This window comes from Chiloscyllium plagiosum, unplaced genomic scaffold (genome assembly GCF_037043375.1).
Source record: "Chiloscyllium plagiosum isolate Xiang-an unplaced genomic scaffold, Cpla_swu_hap1 HiC_scaffold_13, whole genome shotgun sequence".
Classification (NCBI taxonomy): domain Eukaryota; kingdom Metazoa; phylum Chordata; class Chondrichthyes; order Orectolobiformes; family Hemiscylliidae; genus Chiloscyllium; species Chiloscyllium plagiosum.
The window spans coordinates 46,125,081-46,148,238 of NW_028270151.1; the positions used below are offsets into that span (position 1 = coordinate 46,125,081).

A 23,158-nucleotide genomic window follows, 5' to 3' on the forward strand; every position below is an offset into this window, starting at 1 on the left:
GTGAACTAAACTTGCAAAAAACTAGCTTCAATTTCCATGTCAGCTTTTCCTGACAGCTAAATCAGGAAACCTTGCAGTCAGTTGTACTGTTAACAAGACGGTTACCAAGCAGACGTTCATGTCAATTGGAAACACACCTCTCACTAGCAAGAATCATACCAAGTCACTTAAGAAATGTGAACAAAATGCAACAGGATGGTCATGATATCAAGATGGAACTTGTCGAATATCTCACTCAATTTTACCACTTCTCTTGCAATATCTCATGTTGCTTAGGGGCTGGTAAGTTTCTGCTCACTGATTTTTTAAAAACTTCTGTTAGATAAAATGAAAATTAAAAATTAATTTTGACAGCACACAGGCTTTTATGTAGCAGAACACAGACTGTACATCCTGCATTCTCTTAATCCATAAATGGCAGCCATATCTCCAATGGTCTCAATACTACATTTGGGAATTCACTTGTTAAATCTCTCAACCCAACACTCTCCTTCTTGCCTTAAGATTCTCCCTGGAACCTGTTTTTTTGCTCAAACATTTAGTCTCAATAATTCCTTTGGCTCTATGGCCAATTTTTGCCTAATTATTCCTGCATAAATCTCCTAGCATGCCTTCCTAGGTTAAAAGTTCGATATAGATGAAAACTGCTGTTGTGAATGTTTAATAGGAGAGAACTGAGTGAGACTGTAACTAATCAGATAATTCACAGTTGTAATGATCTAGCTTCTATTTGATGCCAAGCACATTATAGCATACTTCAAAATAATCAGAACAAAACCATTCTTGTGTTTATACTACATAAAATAAACAGGAAATTCTGGACATACTCAGCACATCAGACATTTCTATGGAAAAGGAAACAAGGTTAATACACTGAATTTAATGTTAGCAATGTGGGTCTTGTCACTGTGTGGCAGGATGGCTGGAGCTCCACATCACCTTCATTGGTGGGCCAATAGTGGGCCTTCCCCAGGTTTTAGGAACCAAGTATGAGAACCAACTATGCTAGGAGGCTTCCAGTCAATCAGAGAGGAGAGGATCAACTCTCCATTGATCATCAGCACCACTCAGAGTAGTGGCAGATATTAGTAACGCACCCTCAAGAGTTTGAATATTAAAGAGGGACAATTGACTGAGGGCAGGAAAGGTGTCATAAGGAGTTACTGACTGTGAGCAGCAGAAGAAACAGTAAGTAGGGTGTAGCTCTCAAGGGATCACCTGTTAGGGACCAGGCCAAGTCCCCTCAAAATATGTTACAAAGGTAGCCTAGACCCTATTTTTTTTATTTTAAAGGAAGGTGTGAAGTGAGCGTGACAGGTGTGTTGTAACTGGTCAAACGACTCGGCTGTAAGCAAAACAGAATTTATTTATTTAAACACGACAATTGAAACACGAACAAAAGAAAGCGGAATTGAGAATATTGGAATAGAATTATTGGAAAACTTAACAGAACCGATACAGTAACTGTTATTAATTAATTGTTCCAAAACAGTAACACACCCCTTGGCAAAAAGGTAAATTCAAACACAGATTCTTACAGGCAGGATGGAACAACATCCAGATAGAGATTTCAGGGAAAGTCAGTGGAATTCTTTACTGAAGCTTGCAACTCCCCTGGACTCATACATCTTGTGACTGCTACAGCTAAAACAAAATAAAAGAACCCGAACTGTGAGAACTGACCACTCCACTTCCATTGTTGACCAAAGGTTATCTCTGCCTTTACGACCTCTCTTCAAAAAACTGAAACGTTAACATTGTTCTTTCTCCACAGATTCTATCCAACCTGCTGAACATTTTCTGCATTTCTGGTTTTATTTTAGATTTTCACCTTCTGCCAGATTATGCTTTTGTGCAATACCTCTGATGATTGATTTCAGTCCTTTCAGCCAAAAATTCTTCACTTGAAATGAATCATCTCTCTTTTTAACAATCCCCATCATTGTAATTTACCAGTGAAATAAATGCAGAAAGTACAGGAGAATCTCAGCAACTCTGACAGCATTTGTAGATAGAGAAGCAACACTAACAGGCTGAATTTTCCCCTTTACAGTTACAAATTTGGTGGCAAATGTTTTGGCTGCCCATGCTGCCATGGCTTGGGCAGAATCTTCCCAAGCAACTTCCCACTTTTCATCCTATTAATTGTGCCACTGAGTTGTCAGATGCCTTTCTTGGGCAATCATACAACTGAAGAGGCCAAAGTGCTTGCCATTGGCAGGACCTGCTGGCTTACATGCTTCTGCTTCCATATTTAAGCCCAGTTGCACCCACATCAGCTGCTGCAAGTCAGGAACTAGAAATAGAAGCATAGGTCAGTGCTGTGTTCCAAGCCAAGGAGGACACCCAGTAGTGTGTAAAGAAGGTCAATGATCTCCTGCACTCTGCAAGGGTAAATGTCATCATCTCATCTCTGCTACCTCACATTCACAGGGTCTGCGCTCACATTAATTAGGTCATTACACACACATTGACCAAGCCACATAAACTATATCACTATGAGACTCTTACCCACCTCATCCTCACAAACTACTAAGATTTCCTGTCATCTGTTCACTAGGGACTCGTCACCACCTCTCTGGCTCTTGTTCCACTACTAACTGCTCTTACACCTATTCCATCATACACAATCTCTCCTTTTGCCTTACTGCAGGAAAATCTGACCTATACTCTGATCAAGAGGTCCAAAACTGACAGGAACATGAGTGTGCACAACAGACTGCTTCCTCCCTGTTGTCAGGAAGAAGAATAGGTTTTGGCTGGAGAATAGCAGGACTGCTTATGTGGCAGAGGAGTAACATATGGGCAGCCAAACCCATATAGTTCATTGTGTTGTGTCCTCTCTCATTATCACCAGCAGCAACTTGATCTGCATGAACAGTTATCCATTTTCTACAACTAATTCCCTCTGCTCTCTTATTCTGGAACTAATAGCACCCAACAAACCTTCATGAAAGGGGGATAGCACCGGAGATCCTCAGTGCCACCTCCAACTTTAAGGAAGAAGTCAGAGAGGATCCACAGGCGATGCACTGGCAAGATATTCACCTACACCCTTATATTGTTTGGTTGAAAGTTTCATAATGTGTTCTTTAATGTCTGATCAAAATGATTAAAGAAGACCTGTGCACTTCAATATATAGCCAATTTATTCACTTAATCTACTTTAAAAATTTTCAAACTCTTGAGCGAGCCAATAGCTTAAACTATTTTATACAAATGCAAACTAATGAGTATATTTGCTTTGTCTTCATGCTGGGGACTGCCAATTTCAATCCAGTCTACCAGCTTATTTACCTTGTTTTATATACTGTATACATTTAAGTGTAACACCCTCAGCCCTGCATTGAATGCCCTCCTTCTCATAGTTGTCCAATTATTTACTGTGCCTGAAGTTAGATTCCAGACATTTTCCATACTCTGTGTTGTATCACTTGTTCTGGAAAATTTAACCTCAGCTGAGCCCTCCCCTTCTTCAACATTATCCATACTTTTCTATGCAACTGAACCGATCTCCTCAAAATTTAATTTTAAGCCCTCTCCACAGCCTTAGTTACGAAATTTGGCAGGACTGTGGTCCCAGCATAATTTAGGTGGACCTATCCCATTGGAGTAGTTCACTCCTTCCCCCATGCTAATGCCAATTTCCCATTAATTTGAACCTGTCTCTCCCACACCAATCCTTTTAATTTTGTTGACACTGTGACAAATTGCCATGGTTTAGGTAGTAATCCAGAGATTATTGCTTTCTTTGGTTCTGCTTTCTAATTTAGCCCCTAGCTGCTCATATTCCCTCAGCAGAACCTCTTTCCTCTTTTTACCCAAATTGGTGGTAGTTACCTGGACCACGACAACCAGATCTTTTCCCTCCCACTCCAAGTACCTTTGCAGCCCAGATGGGATATCCTGACTCCAGGTACCAGGCAGGCAATGTAACCTTTGGGACACTTGATCCTGATCTTTTAATTGTGTTAATAGATAGGAAAAGAAGAACTTGCCTCAAAAATCAGCTTTCTTGTGTAAGAATATGTTTAAAAATTTGATTTAATTTGATGCAAATCTAGTGGAAATAAGCTGACAGTTCTTGGAGCTTATTGCACTTCTTGAGAAGATGCCACAGTTTGCCAAATTGCCTTTTCTTAAGAATTATTATGGCCATGTTTTCTCAAATGAACTTTCATATGGACGGGTAATTTACGGTAAACAAGCAATGACTTTTGAGACTTGTGAAGCCCAAAGGGGACAAAGGAAAATGCACCAGGTAGGCTGTGGTTCAGTAATTATGTGCAGGAGAACTATGTTAATAAAGTCAATTATATCTGATATTTTGGACTAAGTTTAGTTTGATGTGAATGAATTAGAGACTGATCACATACCCTCTGAAACCAAACACTGTAACATAGAACGATAAGATATGAGGATGTTTGCTGTGAAGCCAAAGGTTTATGGGAGGCTAATAACTTTAATTCAAAGGACACTGCCACACTAAAACCATCAATGCTGCCCCATTGGAACTGAATCAGTCCCCTAGTTAACCTCAGATGTATCACAATCCATTGGAGCAGTGCAACGGAAATCAAGCCCCATTATTCCCAGTTATAAAAAAAAGTGCAAAATTTAATTAAACTATCCAGAGTCTACTTTACCTGACTGATGAACTCTGGGTAAAAGAAAACACTCATCAGATTTCTGTACTTAACAAGAAAACAGCTATTTATTGCAAATAGATTATTTTCAACCAATGGCAGAAAGTAAAAAAATTCTTAACTTACAATGCTTAATGACTTAAACATGACCCATTTAAAATTTCCCCTGTCACATACAAATAGATATCCTAAGGTAAGCGAGACATGATTTTAAGGATAGAAAGAAAATCAAGAAAAACAGTTTAATAGCACCCAGGAATCTGAGTTGACCTTTTTTCTCTTTCTTTCGATTCTTTTTAGTTCTTTGCCAAAATGTTAAAGGTTGTTTAAACACTGATGTTTTCTTTCTTTTGCTAATTGAAAAATTGTATTCATTGTCTTTGACATTGATTTTCCATTTTTCCTTTCAACTGGACAATTTGCAGAATAGGCTGAGTGAAAGCCAATTAATTGTTATAGGCACTTTCTGGTCCCTCCACAAAGGACAGAGACAGTAAGAGCACTGCTGTAGGCTAGCGTGGGTTGTATTGTTATCAGAGGTGTTGTTAATAGCCTCTTTGCAAGCTAACTGTTTCTTCTGCTGCACTGATCCCACTCAAGCTTTGGTCACCTGGACAGGAGCCAGTCAAAACATTGTTGTCAAGCACCAATTCTCCTCAGTTCAGAACCCATTGTCTGCTTTTTGTTCTCAGCGTTCCCACCAAAATTGCATGCAACTCACAATGTACTTTAGGAAACATGATTTTTAAAATGACTACCATATCTTTACACAGCCTCTTTGGTTTAAAGCAGTATCTTCCTTTTTCATCCACAATCCAAATATAAAGCAAAATAGAAGATTTTTTCCTCTCAGCTGACTATTTAGGAAATGATTGTGTTCCTAAACTCCTTCAAGCTAAGTTTAAAGCTTTTCGTTAATGAACCTCTTGGAGTTGGAGTCAAATTTTGTCCAGTGTAATTCTCAATTTCTTGGACTTTACACATAGTTATTGATTTTATTTTTGAAGTACAGCTACTTTTTAATGTAAGTTCTCCAGATTTCACCTGTGATTGATGCAGAGAGTCATAGAGTCATACAGCACAGAAACAGACCATTCGGTCCAACTCATCCATGTCAACCGAGTTTGCCAAACTAAACTAGTCTACTTGCCTGCATTTGGCTGATATCCCTTTAAACCTTGCTATGCATGTGCCTATCCAAATATCTTTTAAATGTTGCAACTGTACCTGCATCCACCACTTCCTCTGGCAGTTCATTCCACATACAAACCAAAATCTGTGTGAAAAAGTTGCCCCTCATACACTTCTTAAATCTTTCTCCTCTCAACATAAAAATATGCCCCCCAGTTTTGAATTCCCCCACTCTTGGGAAAAGACCTTTGCTATTCATCTTTATCTATGCCTCTCATGATTTTATAAATGTCTCGAAGGCCACCCCTCTTCCTCCTACGCTGCAGTAAAAAAGTCCCTGCCTATCCTTATAACTCAAACCCTTCAGTCCCAGCGATAACTTGGTAAATCTTTTCTGAACCCTCTCCAACTTAGTAATATCCTTAACATAGCAGGGCAACCAGAATTATACTCACTACCCCAAAAGTAGCCTCACCGATGTCCTGTACAAAGGATGCCCCATCTCCTAAATGCAATGGCCTAAACAATGAAGGCAACTGTGCTAAATGCCTTTTTAAACACCCTGTCTATCTGTGCTGCAACTTTCAAAGAACTATGTACCTAAACCCCTTGGTGTTTCACAATCTCTGATGGCACACTGAACTCCAGCCCATAAAGGATGCCGCCACACAACAATTAGCATAAGAATACTATTATTCTGATATTCACAGTAAATACAAGCTCATATTTATGTGCACAGAATTTTACCTCAGCATATTTTAATTGGATGCCAGAGAGAAAATAGCTCTAAGTATTCTATGCTTTACATTATTTGCCCCCCATTACAAATACATTTCATCAGGACAATTCCTTTGGTAGTCTAAAATTGTGCTTTCTAGCATTTAATATAGTAAGTAACAGTATTCGTATGAGTTTTTTGTCAGCAGTAGTGTCAAACAACTCAAAATTAAACATATATGAATATTTACATGAGAAAGTGAGGTCTGCAGATGCTGGAGATCAGAGCTGAAAATGTGTTGCTGGAAAAGCGCAGCAGGTCAGGCAGCATCCAGGGGACGGGAGAATCGACATTTCGGGCATAAGCCTGAAGCGTGAAGAAGGGCTTATGCCCGAAACGTCGATTCTCCTGTTCCCTGGATGCTGCCTGACCTGCTGCGCTTTTCCAGCAACACATTTTCAGCTATTTACATGTTCATCCAGGAAACATCAGTTTTCATTGGTGCTTCTCCTACTCCATTGCCATATCTCAAATGACGTTTGGCAGGATTCCTGTTTTCACACATATCTGGGAATACGGCCAATCTTCTGCCACCAGGTTGGCAGTGGAGCAGGAGTAACCTCAAAAAAAGGTTCTGAGGGAATTTTGATAGATTTTTTTTACAAAGCAGTACTGGAGTATTAGAAGCAGTTGACCGAAATTTAATTTAAATTGCAAATAACCCATGCCACTAAAATTGAGTAGAATTAACAGCTCAATTTAAGCATCAGCAACCGGTTGATTTATCTCCAATTCCAACAGCAGCAGTCAAAAGGTCCTAAAATCCTATGATTGTCTGGGAGTGGTGTAGAAAATACTTCATAATATCATCCCAGTGGCTTGTTTTATATCTTAAGCCTATCCCCAGGCCAAGGCTTTGCACCAGGTTTTGCCCAGTGGCCTTACAGAGGATACTCAATGTATGATTAGGCAACCAAGTAAGGCAGGAAATCAAAGGACTCCCTCATTAAAATAGTATTGCTAAGCCTGCACTAATTATAGACACAAGTCCAGAGATATATTTTGTCTAAGATCCTAGAATGACTGGGGCAAAAAGCATGCAGAGACCTCCAGAAATTTCTTTGTACTTTTTATCTCTTCACTATATCTGGAGTACACTTTCTTTCTGAAAGATCTTTTCTCTCTGCAGGTGTTGTACTTCATTCTTTCTGCAGTTCTTATTTAATTGTTATCAATGAAGGAAAGCTGCTATTATTGTTAAAGATTTTATTCCATTCAGTCCCTAACTGAAGAAAATCCAACTTCCTTCTTTAATAACATATTTTCAATGACTTCGCTAATCCTTGCTAATACCAGTAAGGAAGAAATCAATGGTATATTGAAACGGGCCTAATTTTGTCACAGAAAAAAGTGGGAAAATCTGTCAATTTCATGCTCCTGTGTGTATGTGGGGCAGGTAGTTACAGCAGAATTGAGCTCTCGTGTGATGCCACCCCTGTCAAATCACTTGTACTGACTATCTAGTTTCACACGTGACAAACAGCCACTTGCATGAAGTGTTCATACATTTGCTTATTTCGGAAGACGAAAAATAGGAGGCAAAAGAGAAAAAGGAAGTCAAATTAAACCTGGTGTTTTCAGCAGCTTAACCCCTGAAGGGGGGCAGTAGCATTTTTGTATTATATCTGAAGATCATACAAGATTAGAATTTTCCGTATTGCTCAGAATGTAAGCAGAAACATGTGTTCTCATTGTGCCTCCCAGTGCTGAGCAATATCTTTGTAGAATATTACTGCAGAAGAAACATGATAAAAAACATTTGTTTTTACAAAAAAGAGGTTTACTAAGTTCTCAGAAGGTTCAATAACTCATTGTTTAACTGCATGCAGATGTTAGGATGAACTCCACAGTTCAGTGCAAATATTAGTTGAAACCAGCTGTTTTCCATTTTCTGTACACAATATATATATGCATTAATACTCCATGTGATGAATCTTACAAGGCGTGGGGATGGTGTGCCCTGGTTGGTTCACTTACCTAGGAACAAAACTTAGTCCTAACTGGACTGATATTCAACTGAGCCTTGATGCAATTGGGATTCGTTCCAGGAGGCCTTGAGGAAGTGAGGGTTGGACTTCCACCTTTCCTGGGAGGACATTTCTCCTTTAGAGCTTCCAGCCAATCAGGTGGACCACAGCTTTGGCAGTGCCAGCAGTGCCAGCCATACCAGACATCAGTTGTGGGTGCTGCTTGGACTGCAAAGAGGCGCACAGAAGTTGAGGATAGATCTTGGATGTCCTAGGCCTTTTTGCATGGGAAGGTATCATGGAGCCTAGGTAGGATGTCATGGGTGTGAGTGAGTGGTTTTGTTAGCTTGGTGAGAAGTGACAAGTGAGATAACATCTCACAGTGGAGGGTAGAGGTTTCCCCAGAGCACACAGCTCTCCAAAGGATGCACTTTCTTTCTCCTATGCATATCTTAACCAGATAGATTATAAATCTGGTCTTGCAATACCTTTCTGCCTGAACATGCTAACCATACAATGGCAGGGACAGCTTAATATTCAGGTCAACCGACAACCTCCATTTTTCATTGATTATTTCTTCAAGTATGGTGGGTGAACTGCCAATATTAGCGCCCAGCAACCTATATGATAGCTGGCTAGGGGGTCAGTGGATGACAGTGAGCTGGCTAGCTATCTATATATATTTTATATAACCCTGACCCAAAGGAAGCCCAGTTGAGACATATGGAATCCAGCCCACCTTTCACATCCTCAGGACACAGCAAAATCTTCCAAAATTGGTGAATTACTTTTGAAGGGCCATTTACGAAAAGCTTATGTCTGTTTTTCTTCACAGAGTTGCTACCTAACCTGCTGTATATTTTCAATTTTTTTGGTTCTACGTTTGAAGGACAGGCACTGGTCTTACAGAAGTTAACATGGCAGCAAATTTGTGCATTGAAGGGTTGTACAGATATTGACTTGTCAAAAGTACAATAAACTATGTTTATTTTTCATCAAATATGTCCCATTCGTTTCTAACTGATATTAATATACAATTCAGTATCTGAAAAACTTGAATCTGCTGCTTAAATACTGTTATGACTTCATCAGTGCCCTTCCTATGCTCCTTTAGATTTGTTTGGTGAGTCTTTCGTTGAGTAGTGTGAATAAATACTTCATGGAAAACAATGGGGTGAATGTTAACCACCCCCAGCACCCCCCCCAACCCTCATACCCAAGGAGTGGATGAAAGGCAAACATTATTGGTTATTCAGCCAATACAGTTCGACTATGCACTCTTCCATGATTTAATTGAGACCTACGTGAATGCTGGTGAGAAATCTAACTGAGCTGAAAATGTGTTGCTGGAAAAGCGCAGCAGGTCAAGCAGCATCCAAGGAGCAGGAGAATCGACGTTTCGGGCATGAGCCCTTCTTCAGGAGAAATCTAAATACCAAACTCAAGACTTTCCTCACTGCAACTTGTGGAAGTTTTATCCTAACGAGATGTTGATTAGTTATTTTTAACTAACTTTTAATTTGGCTTCAAACTTTACTTAAACAGATAGTTTCTGAGGGCTCAGGTAACTAATGGGTCGGAAAAGATGGCAGTTGTGTAACAGTTCAGACGGTATTTAAATCTGACTTTAGAGACAAAAAACAGCAGATGCTGGAATCCAAAACATACAAGCAGGAGGCTAGAAGAACACAGCAAGCCAGGCAGCATCAGGAGATGGAGAAGTCAATGTTTCAAGGATAACCAATCCTGAAAAAGGGTTATACCAAAACACCACCTCCTGATGCTGCCTGGCTTGCTGTCTTCTTCCAGCCTGCTGCTTGACTACTTTATCCCATTAAAATCAATCTCGTTAATTGTGGCTATTGTATTAATATCATCTGGCAAATACCTGGGGTAGATTACTTGTGTGAATACAACCTTTGTGAAGCCTGGAGAATTGAACAAGACCAGGATGGAATGTCGACGTTTCGGGCATAAGCCCTTCTTCCTGAAGAAGAACTTACGCCCGAAACATCGATTCTCCTGCTCCTTTGATGCTGCCTGACCTGCTGCGCTTTTCCAGCAACACATTTTTCAGCTCTGATCTCCTGCATCTGCTGCCTGCAGGATGGAATGTGACTTATATATGATTGACAGCATGTCAAAATGGGAAAACCATCAATACCTATGGCAGAATCAACACATGGTCAGATCAAATTCACACAGGAGAGAACAGCACAGGTTGGAGGACAAAGGGTCTCATTATTCATGTTTGAATAAGGAAATATGATTGAAGGTGGGCCACTCATGACTGGCCAAGCACTTACTTCTAGGAATATTCCAGGAATCACAAAAGTTCCTCAAGTGCGAAATATAACAAACAAATCTTTCAAATCACTTACACTACTGGCACCATGACTCCAAACATCTGTCCTTTTACACTAAGTAGTTCTTCAGCAACTCAACCAGCATTGTACGTCTGCACAATGGGCCCTGCTGACTAATTACATTCACCATGACACAAGTTAAAGAATGAACTGAACCTTAGGCTGCAATAATTATTAGTCTGTGGAAGTGATGCAAATCATCAAGTTTTATTAACATAGCAATGAAAAGAGATTTTAACAGCGTAATATTTATTGAACACCCATGGTGAATTACAATTTCTTAAACTTACCTATGCTATTGCTTTTATATAATGGATTGTGCGTAGTTTCAGGTCAGGTAAGCTGCTTCTTTTGTGTTTATGCAGGGGAAAACATAGCAACAGGAGCTGAAGCAGTATATTAGGAGGAGAGTTGAGAGCATTTAAGCAGTGTTTTCATTTCCACATCTCCATTTTCTATGTTTTTGTTCTGTGCCAGTAAAGTATATTTTATCCTGTTTCAGCTAACAAGATAAGTTGACATCGAAAGTCTGCACAACTGTCATCATGGACTTACCTGAGAGTCTCCCTTCCAGAAATCCAACTCATTCTTCAACTTAATGCATTGAAGTGCAAGTGTCTGTGCTGGTACATAGCTACGCTCTTTGTGATGATACATCTACAAAAAAAAAGTGATTCTCTGAGGAATTACTCTCATTGAGTTCAGAAATACGTATTACCCATTCAAAGACAAGAACACAAAATAGATCTGTGGGTAAGTGATTATGATCCATTTGATAGATTCTGTGCACTTGATAAGGGAAACTATAACACATTGCATCAGAATTGGAGTGAGCATCTGCAGTGGATAGGTCAATGGCAAGATGACAAGTATATTGTGAAGAATAGCTTGATGTTCATGAAAATTGATATGTACGAGAATTGACATGATGGAGCACAAGACTGAGTGTGTGCAGAGGAACGTAATTCAATTAGCAGTTGTACTTTTTTCTTTAGCTGGTTAATTCATTAAATCATTTTCTACATTGTATCCATAAACAAAATACAACACCATTACTGTGAGAAGACCATGTTTCTACTTCTTGCTGCTGGAGAAAATGATGTCTTTCCTACTCCTGACTCTGCCCACCAATGCAGCATGGAATCTGGGAGTGGCCATTGCTCTATTTCCACCATTCATTCTGATCAAATCCAATTTACATTTGGGGATATTCTGTTTAAATACTGCAGAAATCAATTCACGTGGATGTATATCACATCTGTTGTACATCTTGGTGCCATGAAACCCAGAAATCAAAATTAATAATTCAACAATTATTGATTTTGAACAATTCCCACACCACTCCCTGCGAGTCCCCTTCCAAGCCACTAACCAGCCTAATACAGAAACATATCACCATTCCTTCTGTGTCACTGGGACACAATCCTGAAATTCTCTTCCTGATGACATTGTGGGTCAACCTAGCACATGGACTGCTGTGGTCATGGTGGCACTCACCAACACATTCTCAGAAGCAGCTAGGGAGATACAATAAATGCTAGCCCAGTCAGCAAAACCCATATTCTATGAGTGAATAAGAAACAGGCTACGTTCCAGACTTTTTCACATTCAACTTTATCTCCCTTCTCAAAGGGTTGTTTTTGGGTTAATATCAGGACAAAGCTTCTGTGAGAACGTGTAAAATTAAGTGAATAGTTCTTTTGCCATTGCTAATCTTAAGATGAAATTAATATGATTGATACAAAAAAAACTATTTAACTTATTAATCAATACAATTGTTTATGAAGCCAGCTGTTTTATTTGGTGTTCTTGTTTCTACAATCATGACAATGTAATATACAAAAAAACAGCAGCAAGCATCTTAATTGTCAAGTTAATGTGTCCATTAAAGATTATAGCAAATTACAAATTTTTTTGTCTTTTTTTCTACACTGTTCTATTATACTGGTTTGGTTTCCCAGTCTGTATTACCTTTGACACAACGAATGCCTGCAAAGTGAATTATTGATAAAATAATAAACCGGAAAGGCAAACTGTTTGAAGGTTGTTCTGCAAGGTGAGTATTAAACACTCCCAGCAGAGCAGCAAATGATTTCAAAGTACTGATTTTATTATTTCTTTTCATTGTGTAAGCCATGCTGAAGATTAGAGGAGATTTGTCTCCAGTTACTTTTTTCCACAGTGGACACTGTGTAGTACATTTGTGGAATCATTATATCAGACATGGAAATACTAAGCCTCATATTTAAAGTCAAGGAGATTTATTCTGCACAATGTGTTTTACTGAAAATTCAGATGACAATGCAATTTAATTTATATTATTTTGTTTTCTTTTCCCTGAACATGGATCGTTTTTGTCTCATTTTATTTGAAAAACATAAGGTTTAAAATGAGAACTTCAAACTCAATTGCTGGCCCAGCATAATAATAATTAACATGCCCAATTCACCTCCCATGTGGATAAACACTTTGGCTCCATAAATGTGGAAGCCACTGTGACCAACTTTGTGTGTTATTAATTTGGTCTGTAGGGCGGGGCCCCCATGGTTAAAGAGCCAAGACACAAAACAGAATTATGTTCATATTTTTAGCCACTGCCTATTGGAATAGTGAAATAAGGTCTTCCTGTTGATTTTCTGGAGCAGACCACATTTTGCTGACTTGGATACCAAAACAACATAACAACTTTTTTACATATTATTTATATAGGGTCAGCATATTAATAATATATTTCAAGGCTCTTCAGAAGAATGACATGAAGAAAAAATAGACACTGAGCTTGGCCAAAAATAGGTCAAAGGTATGGCTACAACTACAATTTTAGAATACTTTGAACCATTTCTATGAAAATTAATGAATACATCCAATTGAAATATTTACACATTGTGCTACTGTGTGGAGTTTGCACATTCTCCCAGTGTCTGCGTGGGTTTCCTCCGGGTGCTCCAGTTTCCTCCCACAGTCCAAAGATGTGCAGGCCAGGTGAATTGGCCATGCTAAATTGCCCATAGTGTTAGGTGCATTAGTCAGAGGGAAATGGGTTACTCTTCGGAGGGTGGGTGTGGACTGGTTGGACCGAAGGGCCTGTTTCCACACTGTAGGAAATCTAATCTATAAACCAGGAGAATGAGTATGGAAATGGAGATCTATCAGGTTGGTTGTATTTTATTGAGGCAATAGTATAACTTGGAGGAAAGAATGTTACATAGCCTATGAATGTGCAGTACTTTCAAGAAGAATAATCAAAACCTTGAGGTTATCAATATAAGCACCTGTTCAGAACCTGTAAGAAATGAAGGTGATTTGGTCAGATTGCTCAGATTTCCAAGTTCTGCCTTTTACAGGAAAATGGTCTCGCAGGTTATTTCTCTGTGAAAGAGTTTGTGTCCCAGTGCAAAGGTGGCAAAGTTTCTGCCTGCATTCAAAGTTAGCCCAGTTACCTTCTTGGTGAATAGTGTGTGTTTGTAGAAATGCAATCCTGGACTGTCTTTGGAAAGAGCTGGAGACTGTTGTTACTGGCAAAGTTTAGCTGGAGTTCATAAACTATATGTTCCAATTGATGTTGAAACTATATTTGTCATTGCAAGTTACAGTCAGGTAACATATTTGTTCCATGTCTCTGCCCTTCCTTTATTTCTCATATTTATGTCTTTGCGTCTGCTTTGAAAGGACCAATATTTTCTTCAGTGAATCTTCAACTTATGTTTGTAAAAGATCTTACAATCCATTTTCGTATTCCTGGCTAGCCTATTCTCATTTTTCTACTGACTTAATATTAATTTATAGATTGTCCTTTACTGTTGTTTTTAATTCTCCCTATCCTCAGGCTTATGACAACTGCATGCAACATTACAATACTCTTCCCTTAATTTAATGCCATCCTTAATTTTCCTACTATATCATGGATGCATCTTTCTTGCTGAGTTTTTGTTATTGTTGAACTTTTTTTTAGATAATTCATTTAAGTGTTTCCAATTGTAGCTTACCACCGAATCTTTTAGTCTATTTACCCATTGCCCTAACTCTCCTCTGATATCTAAGTGCTATTGGTTTGTTTAAGTTTAAGGCTCTTTTTCAAATAGAGAATGTCACTCTCAAACTTGAATGGCGTTTAATTATGTGATTTTTTTTCCCCTGAGAATCTTTTACTATAAGATTATTAATTGAATATTTCCTTATCATGTATTACTAAATTAAAATTGCATTGTTGTTCGTTGGTTCCACAATATATTTGGAAGTATTTAACCAACTCATCTTCCAAATTACCTTTGGCAATTTAATTTTTTTTTAGATTACTTACAGTGTGGAAACAGGCCCTTTAGCCCAATAAGTCCACACCGACCCACCCATACATTTACCCCTTCACCTAACACTACAGGCAATTTAGCATAGCCAATTCACCTGACCTGCACATCTTTGGACTATGGGAGGAAACCAGAGCACCCAGACAAAACCCACACAGACATGGGGAGAATGTGCAAACTCCACACAGTCAGTTGCCTGAGGTGGGAATTGAACCCAGGTCTCTGGCGCTGTGAGGCAGCAGTGCTAACCACTGTACGACCATGCCACCCACAATTTGGTCAGTTTATATGAAGATTGAAGTCCTCCATGATTATTACTGCAAGCAAGACAATGTTTTCTTGTTTACTGTTCTATCAAATGTTATAATCGCTGTCAAGTGGACTATAAACTACTCACACCAGTGTCTTTCTAACCCTTTCTATTCCCAATCTCCACCTATTCTGATATAACTTCTTCCTGACCCTCTGAATCAAGAATCTTTCTTTCTACTGTCCTTCTACCATCTTGTAATATCTAGGGTTACCCTCCTTTTCTATTATACCTGTCTCTGTGAAACGTTGAGCATTCTGCAAAATGTATTTCTTAGGCTTACCCATTGAACAACCAAATCTCTATGTTGGTGATTATGATAAACCGAATTATCTCTAATGATGCTGCTGGTCCATCTGCTTTGTTGCTTTGTGCATTCAAAGGACAAAGAACAAAGAAAATTTACAGCCCAAGAACAGGTCCTTTGGCCCTCCAAACCTGAGCCGATCCAAATCCAATGTCTAAACCTATTGCCCAATTCTTAAGCATCTGTATCCCTCTGCTCCCCATCTGTCCAGACGCATCTTAAGTTAATCTACCATGCCTGCCTCCAATCCCTCTGCTGGCAATGCGTTCCAGGCACCTACCACCCTCTGTGTAAAGTACTTTCCATGTGTATCCCCCTTAAACTTTTCACCTCCCACTTTGAAAGCGTGGCCTCTCATTATTGGATCCCTCACCCTGGGAAAAAGCTTATCTCTATCCACCCTGTCTATACCCTTCATAATTTTGTTGACCTCAATCAGGTCCCCCTTCAATCTCCTTTTTTTCTAATGAAAACAATCCTAACTTACTCAACCTCTCTTCATAGCTAGCACCTTCCATACCAGGCAACATCCTTGTAAATCTTCTCTGCACCCTCTCCAAAGCGTCCACATCCTTTTGGTAATGTGGTGACCAGAACTGTACACAGTATTCCAAATGCAGCCGAACCAAAGTCTTGTACAATTTTAACATGACCTGCCAGCTCTTATACTCAATACCCCGTCCGATGAAGGCCAGCATACCACATGCCTTCTTGACCATTCTATCCACCTGTGCAGCCACCTTCAGAGTACAATGGACCTGAACTCCCAGATCTCTCTGCTCATCAACCTTTCCCAAGCATCTTCCATTTACAGAATAGTTCACTCTAGAATTAGACTTCCCAAAATGAATCACCTCAAATTTGCCTGGATTAAACTCCATCTGCCACTTCTCTACCCAACTCTCCAGTCTATCTACATTCTCCTGTATTCTTTGACAGTCCCCTATGCTTTTTGCTACTCCACCAATCTTCATGTCATCTGCAAACTTACTGATCAGATCACCAATGCCCTCTTCCAATTCATTTATGTATACCACAAACAACAGTGGCCTCAGCACTGATCCCTGTGGAACAGAACTGGTCACCTTTCTCTATTTCGAGAAACTCACTTCAACCATTACTCTCTGTCAATTAGTTGCTCAATTAGTTCTTTATCCACCTAGCTAGAACACTGTGCACACCATGTGACTTCACCTTCTCCATTAGTTTACCATGGGGAGCCTTAGCAAACATCTTACTCAAGTCCATTTATATGACATCTACAACCCTTCCTTCATCCTCAACTTGGTCACTTCCTCAAAGAACTCTATTACGTTGGTAAGGCACGATCTTCCTCACACAAAACCATGTTGCCTATAAAGATAAGCCCATTGTTTTCCAAATATAAGAAGATTTTATCCCTTGGTACCTTCTTCAGCAACTTTCCCACCACTGACTTCAGGTTCACTGGTCTGTAGTTACCTGGAATATCCCTACTACCCTTCTTGTACAGGGGGACAACATGAGCAACCCTCCAGTCATCCAGCACCTCACCTGTGTTTAAGGATGCTAGAAAGATACAGGGCTCCAGCTATTTCCTCTCTCGCCTCCCTCAGCAACCTGGGATAGATCCCATCTGGTCCAAGGGATTTGTCCACTTTAATATCCTTGAGCCTACCCAACACATCTGCCCTTCTTATGTCAATGTGATCCAGACTAAACAAACTTCCATCTCTAATCTCAACATTCATCACTTCCCGTTCCTCAGTGAACACTGATGCAAAGTAATCATTGAGAATCTCATCCATTTTCTTAGGTTCCACATACAATCTTCCTTCCTTATCCTTTAGCGGACCAACCCTTTCTCTAGTTACCCTCTTGCTTCTTATATAAGAATAAAAGGCCTTGGGATTCTTCTTAATTCTGCTCACTAAAGTTATTTCATGACCCCTTTTAGTTTGCTTGATTCCTCGTTTCAGTCGGTTCTACTCGCCCAATATTCCTCCAGGGCCCAGTTTGTTCTTAGCCGCCTGGACCTTATGTACGCTTCGCTTTTCCTCTTGGCTAGTTGCACAATTTCTCCTGTCATCCATGGTTCATGAATCTTGTCTTTCCTATCCCTTATTTTCAAAGGGACATATCCTGCACTATCTTGAACTTATCTTTAAAAGCCTCCCACATATCAAATGTGGACTTCCCTTCAAATAGCTGTGTTCAATCCACATTTCACAACTCCTGCCTAGTTTTGATATAATTCTGGCCCAGTTTAATACTTGTCCATTAGGACCACTCTCATCTTTGCCTACAAGTATTCTAAAACTTACAGAATTGTGGTCACTGTTCCCAAAGAAATCCCCCACGGCCACTTATGGCACCTGACCTGGCTCATTCCCCAACATCAGGTCCAATATGGCCCCTTCCCTCATCGGACTACTGACATACTGCTCTAGAAAACTTTCTTGGATGCTCCTTACAAATTCTGTCCCATCCAGACCTCTGACACTAAGTGTATTCCAGTCAATGTTGGGAAAATTAAAATCTCCCATCACCACCACCCTGTTGCCTCTACAGCTTTCCATAATCTGTTTACCTATTTGTCCTTCTACCTCATGCTCACTGTTGGGAGGTCTGTAATACAGCCCCACCAATGTACCTGCAGCCTTCTTATTTCTCAGCTCCATCCATAATGCCTCACTACCCCAAGACCTCCATAGTGTCCTCCTTTAGCACAGCCATGCTATCATCCCTGACAAGCAATGCAACTCCTCCCCCCATTTTACTCCCTCCCTATGCTGTCTGAAGCATCTATATTCTGGAACATTTAGTTGTCAATCATGCCCTTCCCTCAGCCAAGCCTCTGTGATCGCAATAATGTCACACTACCAGGCACCAATCCAAGCTTTAAGTTCATCTGCCTTACCCACTATACTCCTTTCATTAAAGTATATGCACTTCAGGCCGCCAGTTCTTTTGGGTTCATCTGCTTTCTGCCTACTCTTTCCCTTGGTCATGCTAACTTCATGATCTTTACAGTCTCTAGTTTCTACCTCACTGTCTACTAGTCTATAAAATTCATATGAAAACCTTAAATTCTATTTAGCTACTATCCTTTGAATGGATCTTATTTGCTGATGCATTATTACTGCTGAATTTACTTTCCTGTCCTGTCCCACTATGCTTGTCTTTCTCCAAATATCTGGACTTCTCTGTTGTTTAAACTTTGTTCTATAGATTACTAAATCACCTGCCAGGTGACCCCTCTACCCTATGCCTCTTCTTCATTTTTAATTTAATGGCAGAAAGAAAAGACTTAGACAATTCATCAGGCAGGTCAAGTCAGGCCAGTTTAAGTCAAGAATTACTGAAACAATTTTCTCTTTCCCGATAGTGCGTGAATGTAAACCTTTCCTTTGCATTCCATTCTTTGCGTCATGTGATGAGTAAAATTCTTGAGGTTTAGACCATAAGACCATAAGACAGAGGAGCGGAAGTAAGGCTATTCAGCCCATCATGTCCATTCCGCCATTCAATCATGGTTGATGGGCATTTCAATTTGGGTTACGCACGCTCTTCCCATAGCCCTTAATTCCTTGCGAGATCAAGAATTTATCAGTCTCTGCCTTGAAGACGTTTAAAGTCCCACCTCCAGTGCACTCCATGGCAATGAATTCCACAGGCCCACCACTCTCTGGTTGAAGATATATGTCCTCATTTCCATTCTAAATTGACCCCTCTAACTCTAAGGCTGTGTGCATGGGACATAGTATCTCAGCCTAACAGAAACAAATTCCCAGCATCCACCAATTCTAAGCCATGCATTATCTTGTAAGTTTCTATTAGATCTCCCCTCAACCTTCTAGACTCTAATGAATACAATCTCAGGATCCTCAGCCGTTCATTGATGCTAGGTTTGATGCTTGCCTCACACCAGGAATATTATGTCTAGTTTTGCCCTTTCATGAAAGAAATTATTTGTCATAAAATGCATGAAATAAAATGTTCACCAGTCTGATTCCTGGGTTTTCAGGGATGTCCTATTAGGACAGACTAAGGAGACTGGGCCTACATTCTCCAGAGTTAAGAGGAATGAAGGGTGATCTGATTGAAGCATACAGAATTCTTATGGGGCTCAACATGGGAGATATAAGAAAGCTGTTTTCCATGACTGGGATAGAAGATGAGAAAGAGCTAAAGCACATAAAAGGTAGGAACAGAAGTAGGACATTCAGCCCATTGAATCCGCTCGGCCATTCAATGAGATCACTGTTGATCTGATAATTCTCAACTCCATTTTCCTGCCTTTGCCCCATAAACCTTGATTCTCTTACTGATAAAAATCTGTTTGACTCAGCCTTGAATACATTTAATGACTCAAACTTGGCAACTCTCTGTGGTGAAGAATTCCACAGATTCAGTACTCGCTGAGAGAAGGAATTTATCCTTATCTCTACCTTAAATGTATGACCTCTTATTCTGAGATATGCTTTCTGGTTCTACTCTCTCTTCCAAGGTGGAAACAACTTTTCCACATTTACCTTGTTAAAACCCTTCAGTATCTTGTATGTTTCAGTAAGGTCATCACTCATTCTTTGAAATTCCAATGTGTACTGCCTCAACCTATTCAACTTCTCCTTATAAGAATCCTAGTATTCACCTTGTGACTGCTTCCAATGCCACTTTATCTTTCCTGAGACAAGCAGCTCAAGACTGTTCACAGGGCTGGAGGCCCAAGAGGGGCAGGGATGACCAGCAAACTGGAGGCCGGAGCGGAGCAGGAATGACCAGCGAGCTGGAAGCTTGGAGCAAAGTGGGAATGCCAGCAAGTCCAGAGTATAGTGGAGATGATTATTGGACTGGGGACCAGTGTGGGCTGTTAGCGACTTGCAAGACTGGTCAGACCATGTGTGGAAGTCCCTTGCATTAATCTATTGCAGGCTCCTAACAGAAAGACTGTAATGTTTATCTTTTTAACTTTAGTTTTGTTTTAACTTATACTATGAATAATTGTAAGATAATGCAATATTCTTTTTCTTCATCACTCTAATTTGTATCTAAGATTTTAACCTAGATACTTTGTACCTAAGATGGTGTCATGTAGGGTGACATTGTAAATTTCCACTGTACTCCTGTACTTGAGTACACATGACAATTAACCTAATTCTGTATTCCAGCTGTGGTCTGATGTGTACTTTGTGTACCTTTAGCATAACGTTCCTTCCTTTATACTCAATTCCTTTTGAAATAAAGCCCAACTTTCCAGTTGCCGTCCTTGTTTGCTGTCAAACTTGGATGCTAGCTTTTTGTGATTCATGGATGAATCTGTTCTGCAGTATTCTACAGTCTTTCTTTAAATAATATTCAGCTCTTCTATTCTTCCTGACAAAGTGTATAAACTGATAATTTGTCACATTATATTCCACCTGCCAAATCTCTACCCACTTGCTTAACCTGTCTACATCCCTCTATAGATTTTGTATCATCCTTACCACTTATCTTTGCACTTACTTTTGTGTTATCTGCAAAATTAGCCATAATCCATTCATTTTTCTCATCCAAATCATTAATGTATATTGTAAATAATTGCGATCACCCCAGCACTGATTCCTGTGGCACACCATGAGTTGCAGGCTGCCTTCCTGAAAATATTCCTGTTACTCCAACTCTTTATCTTCTATTAGTTAGCCAATTCTCTACCCAAACTAAATCACTACCTCCAACTCCATGAACTCTTAACGTATTACATTGTTGATTGTGTGCTATCTTATCAAACACCTTCCGTTTAAGACTGAAATAAGGAGGAATTTCTTCACTCAGCGTATTGTGAACTTTTTGAAGTTTAAATCCAAGAGGCTGTGAATGTTCAGTCATTTAAATAAGTTCAAGACAAAGATTGATGGATTTTGAGTTACGAATGACATTAAGGGATATGAGGATAACGCAGGATTTTGGTATTGAAATAGATGATCAGTCATGATCGAGAATGACAGAGCAAGCTCAAGTGGCTGAATAATCTACTCTTCCACCTACATTCCATATCATAGTCTAAATTCAAAACAGACGTTGCTAAAATTTCTAGACATTAAAGATATCAAGAGATATAGGGTAGTGCAGGGAAATGGTGTTGAAATGGAGTCAGTCTTCATCCATTTGAATGGCAGATCAGGCTTAAAGGACTAAATTACCTATATTGCTCCTATTTCTTATGTTCCAATGCTACTGAGAGGCTCAACTAATGATCCAGTGATTATTGTTGGTCTCTCACCACATTGTAGGTTTTTACATTTAGCAGTGTGGCTCTATGTGATGCAGTAATAATTATGTCAGCTTCCATAACATAAGGAGTAGACAGGGTCATATAGTACTGAAAGATTCAATAGATATTTATTATATCTCCTGTTACAATCACAGGCAATGCAGCCATAGAGTCATAGAGATGTACAGAATGGAAACAGATCCTTCAGTCCAACCTGTCCATGCTGACCAGATATCCCAACCCAATCTAGTCCCACCTGCCAGCACCCGCCCATATCCCTCCAAACCCTTCCTATACATAGACCCTTCCAAATGCCTTTTAAATGTTGCAATTATACCAGCCTCCACCACTTCCTTTGCAGCTCATTCCATACACGTTCCACCCTCTGTGTGAAAAAGTTGCCCCTTAGGTCTCTTTTATATCTTTCCCCTCTCACCCTAAGCCTATGCCCTCTAGTTCTGGACTCTCCCACCCTAGGGAAAAGACTTTGTCTATTTGTCCTATCCATGTCCCTCATAATTTTGTAAACCTCTATAAGGTCACCTCTCAGCTTCCGACACTCCAGGGAAAAAAGCCCCAGCCTGTTCAGCCTCTCCCTATAGCCCAAATCCTCCAACTCTGGCAACATCCTTGTAAATCTTTTCTGAACCCTGACATAATCTTTCCGAAAGGAAGGAGACCAGAATCACACATAATATTCCAACAGTGGCCTAACCAATGTCCTGTACAGCTGCAACACGACCTCCCAACTGCTATACTCAATACTTTGACCAATAAAAGAAAGCATACCAAATGCTTTCTTCACTATCCTATCTACCTGTGATTCCACTTTCAAGGAGCTATGAACCTGAACTCCAAGGTCTCTTTGTTCAGCAACACTCCCTAGGACCTTACCATTAAGTATGTAAGTCCTACTAAGATTTGCTTTCCCAAAAAGCAGCACTCTGGACTAATATGAGAAAATATTTGATTACAAACAGAAGCACACCTCCATTGAGTTGCCATGCTTCAAGTGGTCTCAATTCATACAAAGTCGGAGACATTTATATAATCAGGTCACATGCTATGCTATTGTGATAATATCATGAACATGCAATTTAAAGGTGCATTATGTACT

At 39.7% G+C, this 23,158-nt stretch overlaps 1 long non-coding RNA gene across 1 annotated transcript in view; it reads left to right on the plus strand.

Annotated features, from left to right (window-relative positions):
• LOC148148314 (uncharacterized) overlaps positions 1-23,158 on the plus strand; it is a 60,782-nt gene that overhangs the window by 15,415 nt on the left and 22,209 nt on the right. Inside the window, exon 3 of the long non-coding RNA XR_015759030.1 lies at positions 11,391-11,641. This is a non-coding gene — a long non-coding RNA (uncharacterized LOC148148314). The remainder of the gene's footprint in view (positions 1-11,390; positions 11,642-23,158) is intronic.